The 20,365-nt window shown below is 49.7% G+C and overlaps 1 long non-coding RNA gene across 1 annotated transcript; it reads right to left on the minus strand.

Moving 5' to 3' along the window:
* Positions 1–11,011: 11,011 nt before the first annotated feature.
* On the minus strand, positions 11,012–13,407 carry LOC137466150 (uncharacterized). Its single transcript, XR_010995027.1, has 3 exons — positions 12,574–13,407; positions 12,029–12,151; positions 11,012–11,496 (listed from the first exon to the last, which is right to left on the minus strand). It is a non-coding gene; the product is annotated as an uncharacterized lncRNA (long non-coding RNA).
* Positions 13,408–20,365: the final 6,958 nt, after the last annotated feature.

Consider the following 20,365-nt stretch of genomic DNA (forward strand, 5'->3'; position numbering starts at 1 on the left):
AGGACCAGATGTCCACTTTGGGGCCATAGGGCTTCCTGCTGAAAATTTCTGGCGCCATCCAGTAAGTTGTCCCAACAGCCGATCTCCGTTTGCTCTGCTCAGCGGTGAGCTGAGCAGAAAGGCCAAAGTCAGCTGAGGAGAAAAAAACCATTCTGATCAAGCCAGCGTGAATTAGGGAAGCCAACAAAAGAATTCCCCACGGTACCAATGTCCAAGAAGGCAGTGTGGAATCCCAGCTGCAAAGGGGCCCTGCTGCCATTCCTCAGGCCTGCAGCCGAGGAAATACGGAATTGGCCACTTAGCAAAAGCCCCCAGTTTCAGGCAGTGGCTTTTAGTCCCCTGAAGCTATTAGACTGCAACTGCCTTGCTTGGGAAGGATCACACACAAGCCAAAGGCACCCCCTACCCCTTCTTCCCAGCAACACCTCCCTGCGCCTTGTGGCTGTGCTCTGCGCTCACAGCAGGGCAGCCTGCACTGCCACGGGCATCAGGGAACCGGCAGTCACCCAAAGGCAGCCCCACACCGCAGCCCGCCACGGCTGAGCCTGGCCAACAACACCCACCCAACTTGACAGATCCGTCCAAGCCCAGGAGAATGTTGTGGCTTTTGACGTCTCGGTGGATCACTTGCTTGGAGTGAAGGAAATCCAGGCCTTGCAGGCACTGAGAGAGGAAAAAGCAACACGAGCCTAAGTGGATTTCGTCCCACAAGCAGGGAAGTGGCACATCTGACTTCCTGGGGGATGGTGAGCCATGGCAAGACAGGCTGCTGGCAAAGGCAGCAGAGCCTGCTGCTCCAACACGAGGACAGCAGTGCTTTTCTAAGTGCGGGTGTGTTTGCTTTTGAAAGAGAAAGGGCAATTGTTCCTCTGGCCAGTGCCCTGCAAACACAGACTCAAGGAGCACTGCTGCCGTGGCTGTACTCTCTCCAGCCAGACAACAGTGGCTGCTTTTGCCAACACCACGTTGGCTGCCAGGCTCTCCTTTCAGGCTGAGCTCTGTGAGAGTCCTGCGAGTATCTCTTTGTCTTTGCCACTTGCTTGACATGGTGCCTGCAGCACCTTTGCTCTTAGGAAGGAATGCGGAAGGAATGGGAAGGAACGCAGCGCACACAGGCTCCAGGCAAGTGTTTAGAGAGGCAAAGACAAACACACTAGAAGAAGGGCAGGGACACTGGCAGGCACTTCCGATGCTCTTGCTACTGCCAGTTATAAGAGAAAGGCAGAAAGGAAGCTCGGAAGGTGAAATCTCTCCTCTCCTTATCACCCATTTGGAAGGACCATCCCGACCAAGCTGTGGGAAGCACAAGCGCCATCCCTTACCTCCCGAGAGACAGCTGCTATCTCTCCTTCTGCCATACGAATCTCCCTAATGACATCGTGTAAAGAACCTCCGTCCATGTACTCCATCACCAGCCAGACTTCCTCGTCCACCAGGTAGCTGAAGGGAGGAAACAACAGCCTGGAGATGAATGCGTGCACTTCCTGATGGATTCTCCTTCCTGTGTCTCTCTCAGAAGAAGACAGGAGGAAGTCAATAATCATTCGCTATGCTCTCCAGGGCTTGAACTCAATCTACAGTGTTTTGTCAGCACATAAGACCCGTGGGAAAAAAAAAATCAAATGCCAAACCAAACAAAACAATGTGGACAGAGGACAGGAACTTTGAGGCTGTTGGCTCAAGAAAGACAGGGCCAAGTCCGCTCTTTGAAAGCACACGTCAAACTAGGTATGTGTCCTGGGGTGACAGGACATTTTCATGCTTTGTATCCCAATCGTGTATTCCTGTTCCCGTGCTCTCGGTTTGTTTTGTCTATAGCCGTGTCCCTCCCCCGGCTTGCTTGCTATGGCTTGCTGCTGCTAGCTTTAGGCCTGCTTCGCTTGCTCTGCTCGCTTGCTTTTTTTTTTTTTTTGTTTGTTTTTTTCTTTGCTTGCCTTATTTTGCCATTTTTCTATTTTTGTTTTTCCCTTCCTTCCTCCCCTTCCCTGAAGACATCGGACCTGCTTCGGACCTTGATTCGGGAACGTCAAGGAACTCCTCCGGAGTCTGCACTACAGAGAAGCTCAGCACCCTCCTCAGCAGACTGCCTAAGCCGTTCGGTCTCTCTCGGACTGGTGAAAACGTTTGTTGTCATCTCGGGCTGTTTTTTCTTGTGTTGGGGAGTGTTTTTTTTGTTCTTGCTTAATAAACAAGTTTTTTCCACTTATCCTCCAAGGAAATTCCTCCCGAACCCGGTAGTGGGGAGGGGGGAGGAGTTGTGGAGGTTTGTTTCCTTTAAGGGGCTCCTTTGGAGATTTTCCCCTAATTTGTCCTAAACCAGGACAATATATTCTTTGGTGGCCCGTACGGGGAAATCGACCAGACAAAGTGGAAAAAACTTCATTCTAAATAATATTTTGGTCTCAATTGTTTCGTGGGTACATTGGTATGTCTGTTTTTGAAGTTATAATGTCATTTGGATTGAAAGCCTGCCTCTATTTCTGGTCATTAGGGTTTTTTGAAGTTTTAATACCTTTGTGGTCCCCAGGTTTATTTTCTTATCCAGAAATAGCTCCGGTATTGTCCCTAATGCGTAGCTTTTGTAGCAGAGGGGCACTAACCAGAATATTTATCGGGTTGGGCTTGGTTGTGATGATTTGCAAGAGGTTTATAAAAATGTTGTTATCGGTTCCAGGAATGTATGGTTCGTGGTTGTGGCTGTGTACTCAGTTTGTTAGGGGAGAAGCAGGGGAGGAGGCTTTTCAGCCTTTGCTTTCCTTCTTCTCCTCTGAATTATTTACATCTCTATTAGAAAATGATTGGTTCTCCCTGACTGCCAAGGACACCATCTTTCTGGCATTTAATTTAGTAAGCTTTCTTTATACTGTCTGCAGTTTATATAAGATGAAGGCTGAAATTTATAGAGGGGCTGGTGAGACTCCTGATTTAGGAGTAAAACCAAGGGTGAGGAGTCCTGAGTGGTGTGGGAAATGGGAGGATATGGGCCAAATTTTAAAGGAGTTTTCTGATCCTATAGTCTGGGACTTTCCATCTGAACAAATTCAGAACCCAGCTGAGGTGGTAAAGTACCTGAAAGAGAGGTGCCATGGTAACACTAAGGAGGAAAAGATCATTGCAGTGAGCTGGGCCCTGGCACATGCTTATCGCACCCTGCTAGACACTGTAGGGCAGCAGACAGAGGAAAGGGAACAGGGAGATAAGTTAGTTACTATCCCAGTCACTCAGGCTGCAGCCAACATCCCAGGCTCCAGGCCAGTAGTTAAACCAGAGAGTAAGCCTCAACCAATGGCTGTTGCTGCTAATACAAGAGGTGGAAAGTGCAAAAGCAAGACTGACCGAAGGGTGGAGGATGATGATGATGATCCAAGAGAAGGACCATCACCAAAATCAGAAACCACACCAAATGGCACAGATTCCGGAGCCAATATTGATTCCTTCTCCCTGAAGGACCTTCGAGGCTTAAGGAAGGATTATAGGCGACAGCCCGATGAATCTATAATTAGTTGGCTAGTCCGCCTTTGGGATGCAGCAGGGGAGGCTACCATTCTGGATGGCACTGAAGCGAGGCATTTGGGATCCCTGTCACACGATCCTGTGATCGACCAAGGCATGATGAGAGGGGCTAGCCCTCACAGCCTCTGGGAACGGGTCCTGGACAGCGTAGCACAAAGATACCTGTGTGCAGATGACCTCTATATTCAGCAGACACGGTGGAAGACCATAGAACAGGGGATCCAACGCCTGAGGGAGATGGCAGTGGTAGAGGTCATTTTTTCAGATGACATAACAACTAGGAATCCAGACTTCGTACCGTGTACACCTGTAATGTGGAGGAAACTTGTGCGACTTGGGCCACCTGAATACGCTTCTGCTCTAGCAATAATGAAGCGGGATGAGGTATATGAGACTGTACTCGATATGGCGAAGAAGCTTCGAGCATATGCGGATGCTGTACATGGCCCGACTCATGCCAGAATTGCAGCTGTGGAAACACGACTGCAGAAATTAGAAGACAAAATAGAGGAAAGTCGTAAGAAACTCAGGGAAGAGATTAAGGAGGACCTCCTCCAAATCTCAGCTGTACAAATTAGACGCCCTGGTATCCAACGCAAACGTTCCATTGTTGGGGAGAGAAGGTACACCCCACGAGCTGAGTTGTGGTTCTTCCTACGTGAGTCTGGAGAAAACATGAGGAGATGGGATGGGAAGTCTACTGCTGCTCTGGCACAACGGGTGCGTGAATTGAAGGAAGGTAAGAAAAGGGAAGCAGCTCCAGTTGCCCGTAGTCGAATTGTCAGGCATAATGATGACGATGATTTGTCGGATCCCCTGGAAGGAACCTCCAAGACATATGTCTCTGGAAAGAAGGATAACCAGGCTTAGAGGGGCCCTGCCTCTAGCCAGGTAGAGGTTAGGGAAAATCGAATCTTTTGGACAGTGTGGGTTCTATGGCCTGGCACATCAGAGCCACAGAAATACAGAGCTTTGGTTGATACTGGTTCGCAGTGTACCTTAATGCCTTCAGGACATGTGGGAACAGAACGTATTTCCATTGCCGGGGTGACGGGGGGATCACAAGAATTGACTCTGATGGAAGCTGAAGTAAGCCTGACCGGGAAGGAGTGGCACAAACATCCAATTGTGACTGGCCCCGAGGCTCCGTGTATTCTGGGCATAGACTATCTCAGGAGTGGCTACTACAAAGACCCTAAGGGACTCAGGTGGGCTTTTGGAATAGCTGCTGTGGAGGCAGAGGGCATTAAGAAATTGAACACCTTGCCTGGATTGTCAGAGAACCCATCTGCAGTAGGACTCCTGAAGGTAGAAGAGCAACAAGTACCTGTTGCCACCTCAACAGTGCATCGCCGGCAGTATCGAACAAATCGAGATGCTGTGATCCCCATTCACAAGATGATTCGAGAGTTAGAGAGCCAAGGGGTGGTTAGTAAAACCCACTCACCCTTCAACAGTCCCATTTGGCCTGTACGTAAATCTGAAGGAGAATGGAGATTGACCGTGGATTACCGTGCATTGAATGAAGTGACACCACCACTGAGCGCTGCTGTGCCGGACATGCTGGAACTCCAGTACGAGCTGGAGTCCAAGGCAGCAAAGTGGTACGCCACAATCGATATTGCCAATGCATTTTTCTCCATCCCCCTAGCTACAGAATGCAGGCCTCAGTTTGCTTTCACCTGGAGGGGCGTGCAGTACACCTGGAACCGACTGCCCCAGGGGTGGAAGCACAGTCCCACCATCTGTCATGGACTGATCCAGACTACACTAGAAAAGGGTGAGGCTCCAGAACATTTGCAGTACATTGATGATATCATTGTGTGGGGAAACACAGCAGCAGAAGTGTTTGAGAAAGGAGAGAAAATCATCCAAATTCTCCTGGAAGCCAGCTTTGCCATTAAGAAAAGTAAAGTTAAGGGACCAGCTCGGGAGATCCAGTTCCTGGGGGTGAAGTGGCAAGATGGGCGGCGCCAGATTCCTACCGATGTCATCAACAAAATCACAGCTATGTCCCCACCAACCAATAAGAAGGAAACGCAAGCTTTCTTAGGTGCTATAGGTTTCTGGAGGATGCATATTCCTGAGTACAGTCAGATTGTGAGCCCTCTTTACTTGATTACTCGTAAGAAGAACGATTTCCATTGGGGCCCTGAGCAGCAACAAGCTTTTGCCCAGATCAAGCAGGAAATTGCCCATGCAGTAGCCCTTGGCCCAGTCAGGACGGGACCAGATGTGAAGAACATGCTCTATTCTGCAGCTGGGAACCATGGCCTGTCCTGGAGCCAATGGCAGAAGGTGCCTGAGGAGACCCGAGGCCGACCACTGGGATTCTGGAGTCGGAGCTACAGAGGGTCTGAAAGTAACTACACCCCAACGGAGAAGGAAATCTTGGCTGCTTATGAAGGAGTCCAAGCTGCTTCAGAGGTAATTGGTACTGAAGTACAACTCTTCCTGGCACCTCGACTACCTGTGCTGGGGTGGATGTTTAGAGGAAAGGTTCCCTCCACCCACCATGCCACCAGTGCTACATGGAGCAAGTGGATTGCCCTCATTACACAGCGTGCCCAAATTGGGAAACTAAATCGTCCTGGGATTTTGGAGGTAATTACAAATTGGCCTGAGGGTGAAAACTTCAGGCTCACTGGTGAAGAGGGAGAAGAGCAAGTGACCCGTGCCGAAGAAGCTCCACCGTATAACCAACTGCCGGCAGAAGACATACATTACGCTCTTTTTACCGATGGTTCCTGTCGCCTCGTAGGAATGAACCGGAAGTGGAAAGCAGCCGTATGGAGCCCCACACGACAGGTTGCACAAGCTATCGAAGGAGAAGGTGGATCGAGTCAACTTGCGGAACTCAAAGCTGTTCAATTGGCCCTGGACATTGCTGAAGCAGAGAAGTGGCCAAAACTTTACCTTTATACTGATTCCTGGATGGTAGCCAATGCTCTGTGGGGATGGCTGAAGAGATGGAAGGAGGCGAACTGGCAGCGCAGAGGAAAACCAATTTGGGCTGCTGAAGAATGGAAAGACATCGCTACCCGGCTAGAGAAACTACCTGTGAAGGTTCGCCATGTAGATGCCCATGTCCCCAGAAGCAGGGCTAATGAGGAGCAGCAAAACAATCAGCAGGTAGATCAGGCCGCAAAGATAGGGGAGTTGAAGATAGATCTTGACTGGGAGCACAAAGGAGAGCTGTTCCTAGCACGATGGGCCCATGATGCCTCAGGCCACCAGGGTAGAGATGCCACCTATAAGTGGGCACGAGACCGAGGGGTGGATCTAACCATGGACAGCATTTCTCAGGTTATCCATGACTGTGAGACGTGTGCCGCCATTAAGCAGGCTAAGCGGGTGAAGCCCCTCTGGTATGGGGGGCGGTGGTCCAAGTACAAGTATGGGGAGGCTTGGCAAATTGATTACATCACACTGCCTCAAACCCGCCAAGGCAAGCGCCACGTACTAACCATGGTAGAAGCCACTACGGGATGGTTGGAAACCTACCCCGTGTCTCATGCTACAGCCCGCAACACCATTCTGGGCCTTGAAAAGCAGGTCCTTTGGAGGCATGGTACTCCTGAAAGGATTGAGTCAGACAATGGGACTCATTTTAAAAATAATCTTATTAACACCTGGGCTAGGGAACATGGCATTGAGTGGGTGTACCACATCCCCTACCATGCACCAGCTGCAGGTAAAGTGGAGAGATACAATGGATTGTTAAAAACCACTTTGAAAGCATTGGGTGGGGGGTCTTTCAAGAACTGGGAGCAGTATTTAGCAAGGGCCACCTGGTTAGTTAACACTCGGGGTTCCACCAACCGAGCAGGTCCTGCCCAGTCTGAGCCCCTTAATATAGTCGATGGAGATAAAGTCCCAGTGGCCCATATCAGAGGTTTGTTGGGGAAGACAGTATGGATTAATCCTGCTTCGAGTACAGGCAAACCCATTCGTGGGATTGTCTTTGCCCAAGGACCAGGTTATACCTGGTGGATAATGCAGAAAGATGGGACAACCCGTTGTGTACCTCAGGGAGATCTGATTGTGGGATGATATCATTATTTGCTGAACGTTACCACCATTGTCTGTACGTTACATCATACAGACATGAGACAGAAGGAAACGTGAAAGTGTCAAAGGTCTGAGCAAGTAAGATGGAAGGAAATGTGTTAAGTGTGGAAGGTTTGAGCACGTGAGATGAAAGGTTTTACATTGTGTTCATTAACATGTTCACGATATGGGATAAGGGGTGGAATGTCCTGGGGTGACAGGACATTTTCATGCTTTGTATCCCAATCGTGTATTCCTGTTCCCGTGCTCTCGGTTTGTTTTGTCTATAGCCGTGTCCCTCCCCCGGCTTGCTTGCTATGGCTTGCTGCTGCTAGCTTTAGGCCTGCTTCGCTTGCTCTGCTCGCTTGCTTTTTTTTTTTTTGTTTGTTTTTTTCTTTGCTTGCCTTATTTTGCCATTTTTCTATTTTTGTTTTTCCCTTCCTTCCTCCCCTTCCCTGAAGACATCGGACCTGCTTCGGACCTTGATTCGGGAACGTCAAGGAACTCCTCCGGAGTCTGCACTACAGAGAAGCTCAGCACCCTCCTCAGCAGACTGCCTAAGCCGTTCGGTCTCTCTCGGACTGGTGAAAACGTTTGTTGTCATCTCGGGCTGTTTTTTCTTGTGTTGGGGAGTGTTTTTTTTGTTCTTGCTTAATAAACAAGTTTTTTCCACTTATCCTCCGAGGAAATTCCTCCCGAACCCGGTAGTGGGGAGGGGGGAGGAGTTGTGGAGGTTTGTTTCCTTTAAGGGGCTCCTTTGGAGATTTTCCCCTAATTTGTCCTAAACCAGGACAGTATGCCAGCAAAGATTAATGCAGCCCCAATGCAATCTCCTCCCAAGACACTGTCGATCAGTCCAGAAACAGGAATTAACAGCTCCATCCTCTGTCAGCTCCATCCTCTGCCAGCGGTTGAACTGCTGCCTTGCAGGATGTGGATGACCTTTCATGGCAGAACAGCAGAACCACTCACCTGTCTAGAAAGGTCACAAGATTGGCGTTCTTATTGCCACGCATGACCTGGATTTCATTCAGGCACAGTTCACTGCTGCTCTCTTCCAGGAGACTAATTTTCTTTATGGCCACCTACAACGACATGGAAAACCGTGAACCAAAGTCTGTGGCGCAGGACCACAAGGGGAAGACGGAGACAGTGATTATGGGATGATGGAGCTGGGCTGGGCCAAACCGCCTTGTGGCTGGACATCAGACCGCTTGCTTGGGCACCTCCCAGGACAAAGAGCCAGATACCCTTTGCCTTGTAAACCTGGGAGAAACATGGTCTAAGCTCTCCACCGCAAAGCTCTAACAACACAGGCTGTGCCCACAGTCTTCCCCCAGGGCCTTACTTTATCATCCCCATTTTCATTCACACACCCCTTGCAAGCAGGAAGCCATTTTGTGCCGGTAAGAATGGAGCAAAACTGCTGGGAAACCTTTGGCACTTCTAGGGGGCTTGATCATTACTCCAGCAACCACTGGCATTCTCCATTGCACAAGAACAAAGCAAGACATGACATGCAGACATGACAGATAAAATGCCGTCCTAAAACAGCACTGCAGAAGCTGTGGCGCTGCTTGACGCTTACCTCTTCTCCTGTGGCAGTCTCCACTGCCATGCACACTGTGCCAAAACCCCTAGAAACAAAAGAGCAGCAGAGAAAGAAGAAGTCCTTTAGTCCCTGCAAGTGCAGGACACCGCGGTCCAACCGCGGAAAAAAAGTCCCGGGGCAAACAGTAAATGGAACACGACAGATTCTCGTCTGGGTCTTTTCTCCCTTTTCTCTTTCTGTATCTGTGCATGTGTGGGATTTTTCCAGGCACATGCCGATTCGGCCTTCTCACACCTCTCCTTGGAGTCTATCTGCCAAATTCAAGCACCACCACTGAGGCCTTCTGAGAAGTCTGAAGCCATGTAAGAGCCATTGGAGGAAAGCCTCCAGACACAGATCCTTTCTCCAGCTTCCAAGGAAAATAGTGTCCAGCCACAGCCTGCAGCCACAGCTGGAGCAGGCAAAGGCTTCCACTGTTGCGCACACAAATGGAGAAGTACTCAAAATAGAGGATCCTTAGACGGCTGTGTTCTGGGTCCAGAGCCATTGGCAGCTGCTTCTCTTTGGTGCACCAGACACAGGAAGGGCTCTACTTTTCTGGCCACTTCAGCTATAAATGCTGACCAGTATTTAGAGATCATCAGGCATCATCTTAACGCAGTGTCTGAACAGCTTTGGAGCTTGCCTGCTGTCACTCTGGGGAGGTGTGACACCAGCAAAATGCACCGCCCCCCGCTGTGAAGAAGGAGCTGTGGCTGCACTCACCCTTTGCCAATCGTTTCCAGTTCTGTGTACTTAGCCTCAGGATCTCCCTCGCTCACCAGCATCTCTGTAAAAATCCCAAGGAAAGATGTTCACTTCAGAAGAGGTCCCACCCTGCAGCAGATCAGAAAGGCAGCCCCACTGTCTGGGACACTCTGCCCTTTCAACTCAGTCAGCCTGGAAACACCACCACCACCACAACCAAAACCACCACCACCACCACCACCACCACCACCACCACCTCAAAAACAACAGCAGCAAGACAAGCAGCCCTGCAGCACAGATGGCCTGCCCAAAACTAGAAGTCTACACTAAAATCTAAGCACATCGAGAAACAGTCAGAGGAGACAGGGATCAGAAAACTGCAACCCGGAGAAGTGATTGTTGTCTACAAACATTAAGGGCAGCAGGAAAAACAAAACCTTTCTGTTCTTGGCCATGAACACTCTGTGACATTCAACAAAAGCTTTCATCCTTGCAAACATCCAAGGCATCTTGGGTTCTGGAATCAATTCTTATCAACAGCTGCCCTTTCCAGAACAGGAAGAATATTGCAAAGTGCTTCCAGCAGAGCCGAGATCTCCAGCTTTAAGCAGGACTTTGCCTAAACAATGCCCCTCTGCCTTTCAAGAGCAGCAGCTTATGTTATACCCTACTGTGATGGGCCTCAGGAATGAGGTCCCTCAGCCTTTAGGCCAGGCTAAGTTCTGAAGATGACCTTGGCTGTGCCCCACAGGAGCTGGGCCCCACAGGAGCTCCTTGAGGCCTACTCATTCGCTAGGTCACAGCCTCCTGCTCAGCCAGAAACAACCTCTGTTTTCTTTTTGGCATAGAGGGAAGCTCAGGCAAAGCCAAACCAGGCCCAGCTGCCCTCAGAGGCAGGAGCAACACCCCAGGGACCCCTCACCACCTCAAAGCACAACAGCAGGTCCTGTGTGGAGGCCACAGGACCTGGCACTCAGCTGAGGAGGAACAGGAGGTGGGACAGCTCTTGCTGACACGCGCACACACAAGGCACTGCTCCGGCGGACAAGGATCACAAAGCACATACTCAGCATGGCCAGGCACTTGTCCTCTGTCCTCTCTCCCAGCTGCTCTCTGCTGCCAGAGGAACCAGTCGTGCTCCAGCTGCTGCCAGAGGAACTAGTCGTGCTCCAGGTGCACGAGCTGCTCAGGCTTGAGTTTCCAGCTTGGGGACTGGAGGCTTCTTCAGGGCCTTCAGCTGCAGCTCGTGCAGGTACCAGGACACAGGAGGTGGAGCTCTGGGACAAGAAATTCATTTGGGTCACAAACATGCCTGCACGTCGGAGGTGCCCCTCCGATCCCATTTCAAATGCAAGCTCCTAGGAAGACGCTGCTGGCCACACCCAGGGCTCTTCACCTCTCAGCTTTCGCAGCCCACTTCTCCAGCTCAAGGCACAAAATCCAAAGGCTGCTTTTACATGACGGACAAAATGACACCAAAGACACTGCTAGCCAAAACAGGCACTTACTGACGTGGGCTGCTCAGGCCGCAGGCTGACAGCAGGGGCAGGTTCATTGGCAGCGGATTCCTCCTCTTCAGCCTCTTCCTCGGGTGCAGAGGCAGCCAGAGCAGGTGCTGACGCTGCCCCTGTGCTCTGTGGGCAGACAGCAGCATGAGGGTCAGGAAAGAACCTGTCATTCAGAACCTTCGGTATATTCAGCTACAGGCCCCGCTGCAACTCAGCTGTTCCTTTAGCTACTGACTGACTTTAGCTGTTTTGTGGGGAGGGCCTGGTCCCTCCTGGGGACAGTGTCTCCTCATATCCTGCAAGGCTGTGAACTGCATCTTTGCACTGCTCTCTTCACTGGGGACAAGGAGCCTGCACAGCCACTGGGCACAAAGGGCTTCACTTGTACCCCAGGAGCATCCCAAGACATCCTAATGCTACCTCTTGTCTCTGGCTAAGACAAATTCACAGCCCCTGTCAGAACAGTAGGAAAGCGATGCCTAAGCGTCCAAGTTCCACACCCCTTTTCCAGGCCTCACAGGCTTGGGGAAGTGCTCTGGAAGAGCTGGAAGGATTCCAGCCCTCAGCATCTTCAGCCAGGCACGGGAGGTGCTGTCTGACCAGAAACTTGCAGCTATGCTTTGTTCCAGCCACAGGACTACCCAGAGGTGCCACTTACTGATGCTGGATGCTCAGGCCCTGCAGTGGCAGCAGGTGCACTTTGGTGGGAATCTTCCTCCCCTTCGGCCTCTTCTTCAGGAAGACGTGCAGCCAGAGGAGGCTCAGAGGTTGGTTTTGGGCTCTGCAGACAGACAGCAGTGTGAGGGACTGGTAACCTTCTTTATATTCAGCTCTAGAGCCAGATGCACTAAGGAGAAATCATCTGCACAGAAATGGCATTCTAAGTTGTTCAAACTCAAGTAGAATGGGCCAATTCGATGGGACTGCACTCTCTTCTACAGGAGAAATTCCATCATGGCTTAAAGCACCAAGCAACCCCACTTTCAGCTGCTTAAAAGCTCTGAAAAGGAACTGAAGGAAACAGCCCGGGATCCAACTCCTCCTGCAGCTCCTCCTGCTGCTGCTGCTGCTGCTTCTGCGAAGAGCCTGCACTGTACTTCCATTCATCCAAGCAGGCTGGCGCTGGACTGCAACAGGCCCAGCTCACAGCTTGCTCCACAATTGTCAAATGCTACCAACGCCAAAGGCTCCTTTCCCACTCACCCAAGGACCGGATTCTCTCCAGGCACGGGTGACGTGACCTGCAACACACAAGGGAAAAAGAAAAAGATGCTGTAAGAAAACTGCCTGTGCTGGGCAAGCCCACCAGAAAGTCACCAACCCAAAGACAGATCATTCTGTTTTCACTACATCACTCCAGCAGCAAGCCTTGTGTCACACAGCAAGCAAGACAACAGCACAAACCACTGCCTCGTGTCTACCTTCTGTCCTCTTTGGCCACTCAACCCATAGAAACTTGAGACTGAGAAAGTCCGAGTGGTTCTGTACTAGGCATTACAGCTTCTGCCCCACCCCATCCAGCAGGAGCTACAGCTCCTCTCTTTCCTGTACTTCAGTTTTCTGAAGAGATTGCATGCAGCAATTGCCATGGGCTTACTGAAAGCCTTTCCCCAAAATAGCTTCGCCCAAGTCCCCCTTAGCCATGGTGGCAGTTCTGTGGTGACACAGCACAGGAACAGCTCCTGGGTTCAGCAGCACACAAGAACTCCTCTGAAATGTCTATCTCAGAGGCCTTTTCCAAGCTGAGTCTGTGGTTTCATCACAGAACAAATGGCTCTTCTAGCACGCAGGAAGTGTCAAGTTCCACAGGCACGTCCTGGGATGAGGGAATGCAGACAAGAAGACTTGAACTGAGGGACTTTCCCTCAGTCCTGGAGAGCAGCGCACAGCTTTCACAAGGACTCCTGTCAAGCTCTCCCAGTCTTCCTATCTTGGAAGTTGTCTTGCTTGAGCCAGCAAACTGGGGAGATTCCAGACTCCATTGCCACAGGCTATGCCACGGGAGGAGCGGAACCCCTGCAGGCTACATTACAAATGCTGCCCCACGCCCCACTGGCTAGAGACACCCCCTGCTTAGCTGCAGCTGTTGACAGCAGCTTTACCCAACTAAAGGCCTCTTGGTGGCATTTTGGTTTCCATATGCCGCACTGAACAAAACAGTCCACTTACGTGCCAGGTGGGTGAAAAAGTACCCCGAATAAGCCAAGGAGAAAGCCGTGCAAACTGCAGCACACACCCTCTCCATGGCTCGAGCAGTGCTGCTCAAGTCTGCACCAGACAACGCCTGTGGGGAAGAAACAAAAATACTCAAGAGTCCTGCTGGCAGAGACCTCGGCGATCAGCAGGTTCTGCCTGCAGCGAGCGTGCCACAGAGCTGCTCTGCGCACTGAGCCCTTCCGGGCCTCGGCACAGCAACTTTGCCTTGACAACGCTGGGATGCGGCCGCTGACATCACAATAGCAGCCACCCTAGGCTGGTTTGTGAATTCATGCATAGAACCAGGCCTTCTCTACAGCTCAGGCCAAAAAAAGCCTGCAAAGCTCTCCTCTGCTACAAAGCAACACAAAAAGCCCTCCTAGTCCAGAACCTGCTGCTCAAGGCATCTAAGAGTAACTCCAAGAACACACTAAGCCCCTGTAGCCCACACCGAGAAGCTGAGCACTGAGAAGGGACCAGGATGTGAGGAACCACGCTAGTGGTCTTTGGCCACCAATGCTTCTGGCCAATAATGTTCCACCTGGACCTTCCTCAGCTCTTGAAAGCAGCAAACAAGGAGAAGCACTGCTTTAATTGCATTTAGAGCTTTCTCCTAGCTACAGAGACGAGGTCATGGATCTTTCAGCACTATTTCTTCCAAACATTGTACATCATAGCCATAGTAGGATTTCAGCAGGGAAATGCCATGACCGGAAATGCAAGGGGGATCCTTCTGTCTGGCTCCCTCTAGCACAGAGGCCTTGGCACCAAAGCACCACCACCGTTTCCCCCCCCAGCCCCAGCCCCCCCAGTTTTGTCCTTCCACAGTATTTCTTAGGACACGGGGCTGAGATGGGTGGCACAGAAGTGACAGCTCTGACACATGGCTGAAACCATCAGGGCCAGGGTGGCATCTGGGACTGTATTTCCGCTCCAGCAGAACAAGGCAACCCAGAGTGGTGACACTGATACCAAGTGAGTTCAGCCAAGCCAAAAGGGAGCCCAGCCAAGCCAAACGGAGCCCAGCAGGGTGGGAGGAAGAGGCAGTGAAGCGGCAGAGCTGATTCCCATGCACACGCCCAGCATGGCGGACTGATGGTAGCGGCAGTACCAAACAGAGCTCTGCAGGGAGAGACACCCGTCACCATCGCCGCTGCCACCATCACTGCTGCAGAGAGGGAGCAGGAAACTGCCACTGCAGGTCCACAGCTGCTCCAGGCAGCACCAGCAGCCCCCATCTACCATCAGAATAATTCTGTAAGCCCTCGCCATCTTGTCTTTGTTCCAGGCGCCCCATGTGACACTTCACCTTTGTCGCTTAAGCCATTACCTCTTTTGCACAATTTTCTTCTTCCTGTTGTATACTGCTTTTTTTTTTTTTTTTTTCCTTACTACATTGTAACTCTAACATTTTTTGCCACTCATAGATTGGTTTTTCCGTTGTTCCCCTCCACTGTCGTGGAGAAGGGGAGAGAGGAGAGGTGTTACAAGGACTATCTCAGGATGAGGACACAGAAAGGAGGGAAGGTCTTAGAAAGAACAAACAAGCCTCATGCTGCCTCTTTTGGATAAAGATAATAAAAGTGCAGGTTTCTTAATATCCAGCCACAAATCTTTGGAGTCTTGACAGCCAAGAAGCACAGGAACCCGGAAACCTTGTGGTGAGAGGCTAGAGATTGCTGGCTCAAAACATTTCAGGTGCTTGTATGCGGGGAAAGGGGCAGACCAAGCCTTGCTCTGGTGAGGTGATGCCCTACTCTGCCCACCCCACACTGCCAGGCCTGTATCCCAGCCCAGCAGTGGCCGCTGATCCCTGGCACAGCAGAGGCAACGCTCCACACCTGTGTCTGGAACCCCTAACTCAGCTCCTAAAAGGCCGGGTGAGTGGGAGCCCCATGTGGGGGAAGGCCCCAGGAAAGCCAAAGGGTATTTAACTCCCGAGACGTGGCAACCACATGTCTTGGCCCTACCTCCTCTTGGAATTCTATCAGCTGAACACCACTGGAACCAGGATTGGTAGCTATGTTGGTTCTTTTCTAGGTATTTTCTCTCCTTCTCTCTTCCCCTTTATTCTTCCAATTCCATCCTCTCAGATTTTTGAGTAACTTAAAATCTAACAGGCTTGGAGTTTGTGAAGTTGAATGGGCTAAGTTAATGCTTGATGGAACGTTACATGTGGATTGAATCCCGCTCTAAATTTTTTGCCAAAGTTCTCTGATTTTCAGAAGTTGCCAGTGAAGATTTTTTTTGTCGTTCCGAACTCTTGAGAACGTCTTGTCAGTATTTCTCCTGCTTTTCTACGTCCGAGTACGTGAACAAGTTTAAGTCCTTTTAAAGTGTCCCATAGAGCAACGTTTTTGGGGCCTTACATTTTAACTGGCACAAAGAGCAGGCTGTTCTTGAGGTGACATGGCCATTTTATACAGCAGTAACTGCTCATGACATAATAAAGGAGAAATAAATTTGCAGTCAAAGCTGCTATTTTCTGGCAGAAAAGTAATAGAATCCCACGCAGAAGCTGATCTCAACTGCTCTCCACTGGCAGACCTGCTAAAAGCTTATATATAAAGCTTGTCCAGCCCTAAAGAGAGATGGAGACTGAGAAAAGCCAGCACCATCCGCAGTTACTTGTGGAGAAAACATGAATTTTGGTAGAAGAAAAATTTAAAATCCCAGGAAAGGACCATGCCTGGTATCCATATGCATGGAGATTTGACTCAGAGAGCTGTAAGTTGCCAACAGCTAGAAAAGGAGCTGAATCAGTTGCAAATTGCCTTAGAGCCTGAAACAATAGCCAGCCTCAGGCCGCCGGAGCAGGAAGTGAATGCAGGGATGAAGCCAGCCCCCAAAACCTGAGAAGCCAGTTAAACGCGCTGGTCCAAAGCCAAAGAGCTTTAGACTTGCAACTGAACTCGGCTGGGGAAGGCCTGGAACCAGCGTTTTCTAGACTCGAGGAACAGCCAGGCCTCCCTGACTGCAAGGTTACCCCCGCAGCCCTTGCGAGGGGTTTAATGCCTCCGAGTCAAACGCTGCCCTTCAGCCTAAACTCCGCCCGCCACTAAAACATACAGAGGGGGGCGCCCCGAAGATGATGTCACCTTCCTCCGCTCTCTGGAGGCGAGGTTCGACTCAGCAAAGCCAATCTTCTTCCCTCCTTCTCATCCCAAGCCCTGCCTGCTGATAAAGAAGCAATTTGCTTATCAGGAGGCAGGGTAGGGTAGTGGTACCTCCCTCTGCAACAGAAGTGGTTGAATTACACAGGAAAAGTAGCAATGATCCCAAAGAAAGAGAAATGGAGAATGCTTTGAGAATTTTGCTAATGGGTGTGGGGGGCGGGGGGAAATGAAATCAATCCTTTTGGGAAGGAAGCGCATGGTGAAAAGCCCTGGTCTTTTGCCCGGGGAACAATCTGTTGTGTGAAGAGTTTGGACCCCTTGGAGCGGGGGAGAAGCCCCAAGCAATGCATGAGAAACAGCTGATGTCCCGTTTCCCTTCTTCTGGGTTATTGTAATTTAGTTCAAAACTTAAGGATCAAGATTAAGAAAACAAAATCTCGGGACCACCTCCAAAATTGGGTTGCGAGAGGGTGGTGAATTCAGCCATCCTAAGAGGCTTTCTGGAAATAAAATGGGGACTAAATGGAGAGTCCGTTTCCTTGTATTCTTAAAGAAGCTTTGCAGACTGCTCCTGCAGCGTCTCCTTCTGGCAGCAGTGGGTATTGAGCCTTGTCTGCCACCAGAGGCTGGAGGCCGAAATGCTGCCACTAGAGACTCTGTAGGAGAATCCTTAGGAGAAAATGCTTTTCTCCTCATGCAAGTTGGTTGTTTTGGTCTCACTAATAACCCTGAATGTTCAAGTATATCCTCACCAGGCAGGAGACTGGGTGTATGTCCAGACCTGGAATACAGAGCCGCTTCACCAGAAGCGAAAGGACTTTTGATGCCAGGGCTGTGAGATTTACAGCTCGAGACTCCCAAATTATGTGCTTAACGTTAGCTCTGGAGGCACGGAATTGTACTGGACAGTACAGTAAATGGAACTCCGCTGCAGATAAAGCTGCAATGGAACATTTCTGAAGTGAAAAGCATTCCATGGTTTATCTTTCTGCCCATTTCCAGAGCAATGTCCCTAGTATGGCAGCATGGCTGTTTGCTCCTGAATTAGTTAACCATGCTAGCAGGAGCTTGTACCTAGTGTCTATAATAGCAAGTATGGCTTTGAGTGCCAGAGGGGTAAGAGAACAAGAAAGAAAAGAGAGCCATGTCCTTTTCCCTGAGGACCACTCTAACATCACACACCTAGAACAAATACTACCTGACCCGTGGAAAAGAAATTTTGGCTTATGGACTGCAGTCTAAATTTGCAAAATAGAATGTAACAGAACGTGTAGATCCGACCAAAAGCCCATGTCACCTAAAACTGAAAAGGTCTCAAAAGGATGGTTGGCTACTCTAACTTTGGTTTGCCTACATGGTGCTAAGAATCCTCATCAGTATTGTTACGGCAGTGGATAATTTAAATAAGATAACTTTTGCCAAATAAGGCTTATTGGCGATTGTTGCTTTCTTGATGTCTTCTCAGTTTCTTTTTACAGGCTTTTTTTGTTGGTTTAATGAAAGGATCACCAAAACTTTCTGTGGCAGAGAAGACAAAAGAATACCAAGGGGATAGTTCCTCGGTCTGAAGCAGGTTCAAATGGGACTGAGTTTTCTCCTCCTAGAGGTGTTTCACGGAAAGATGAAGTGGTGACAGGACTGAAGAATTGCTCTTCTTCACCGCATTGAGTGTTTACATGTTTTTATCTTGCTACCTTTTAAGACATTTACGTGCATAGGTTTTAGATACGTTTGTTGCAAGCAATATTTTAAAAGTTTTGTATCTTCTCTCTGGTTGCCACAGTGGGGAGAGACAATTCCTCCCTACATTTATCTTAGGCAAATTTATAGACCTCTTCCTGTCTCCTGAGAGCAAAGCACAAAATTACTCCACCAAGGCAAGTAGGTGTAATAATGGTAGGTGGTGTGTAGAGCATGATTGTGCACAAGAAAGGCATGTGGAACTGTGGGTGGCCCCTGGAAGGAAGGAAGGGGGCTTCCTGGAAGTAGGAGGAAAAGGGGCTGACAGAGGAGCAGAGGTGGCAGCTGGAAAACTCTCTCCAGCTGTAGACCAAGAAGGCATAAGTGGTAAAGCTGACGGAAGACAAGAAGAAAGAAAGAGTTTGGGTTTGAGAACCACTGAAGCGTTAGGTAAAGTCAGGAAGGTATTTGGTCGGAAGCCTTGACTGAAATGAGATGCTGGGGAGGTTGCAGCCTCTTGAGTTTTGTTATATCTTTGATCCCCAGCCCTGAGACAATCCAGACTACTAGGACAATGAAGTCATTTCAGATGGCTTTATTGAGAAAGGTTGCTCTGCTGTCATTTTCTGAAAGGCACTGAAATGATCCCTCTCTGGGTGCCGGTTCCCTTCTCTGCCCCACACGACCCAGCTAGCAGTGGGGCAGCCAGAGAAGAATCAGCAACAACACCCCGGGCATCTGTGGGACGCGAGGGGAAACTCTCCGGTCTCGGCAGCATAACTGTGGTGTGCTCCATGGCAGAGCAACAGAGAAGAGACGGGTACAACTGAAGTGCCAAAACTGAAGATATTTCATAAATAAAAGGGCACAAACAAGGGTGCAAAACAAAACATAAAGAGGCTGCTTCAGAAGATGCCAAAGTGAGGTCAACACAGGTAGACAGATATAAATATAGATATAGATATAGATATAGATATAGATGATAGAGATAGAGATAGAGATAGAGATAGAGATATAGAGATATAGATTACATAGATATAGATAGCTATAGCGATAGCTATAGCTATAGATTCAGCTATAAGTAGAGATAGAGATAGAGATAGAGATAGAGATAGAGATAGAGATATACATACATCTATATAGTCTTTCATGGCAAGTTCCAGAAGCCTTCTGGCCAATCACCGGCTGTTGATCTGCATGGCCACTCCCAGTCAGTCCCAGAGTCCTTTACTCTTCATGATATGCTCACCATAAGTTCTCTGGGTGTCATCCGTTGTGGCTTCTCTTCTCCCGAGTCTTCGTGTTGGTCGTTGATTGTCTGATGTGTGGCCACTGCATGGCCCATCCCCTCCAGCACAAGCTCCCACAACTGCCCCCTTTTGGTTTTATTTAAAATGAAAGGTCTAACAATCGTAGTAAAAATAATAACCTTGTTCTAACTAAAAACAACACAATACTTGATAGACATTAACTAAACTTGAGAATTAAAGAAACAGGCGGGTTGATATTGCGGAGCATAACTAAACAATAAGTAAATCCAATTTTCATTTCCTCTCACTTCTGAGGGCCCGAGTCCCAGGCAGCTCTCCGTCACTTCATTCCCCCTCACTTACCCACAAAACAAAAGAGAACAGAAAATCAAAAGGACTTGTGGTGGCACCCTCCCCTGGTGCCCTTCACCAACCACACAAATCAAAAGGAGAGGTTTTGTGGGGGACTAGCCTGTGGGGGACCTTACGGCGGGGCTGGGCACGGGTCTCCTGTGGGGGCAACAGAGCCCTTCCTCCGGCTGTACGGAGGGTGCCGGCTCTCCTGCCTAAATAAATAAAATAACTGGGTCGACTGGCTTCTGGGGGTCGCCTACGTCCGTAATCTCTGAAACATGAATTACAACAAAAATCGGGGACTGCTAATACAATAGGAAAGCGGGAGCAGGGTTGGGGGCTGTCGCAAAGTGGGTTAGGGTAGAATCCGGGGAGGCATGGCCGCTACCGTCCTGGCAA

This window comes from Anomalospiza imberbis, unplaced genomic scaffold, assembly GCF_031753505.1.
Source record: "Anomalospiza imberbis isolate Cuckoo-Finch-1a 21T00152 unplaced genomic scaffold, ASM3175350v1 scaffold_143, whole genome shotgun sequence".
Lineage (NCBI taxonomy): Eukaryota > Metazoa > Chordata > Aves > Passeriformes > Viduidae > Anomalospiza > Anomalospiza imberbis.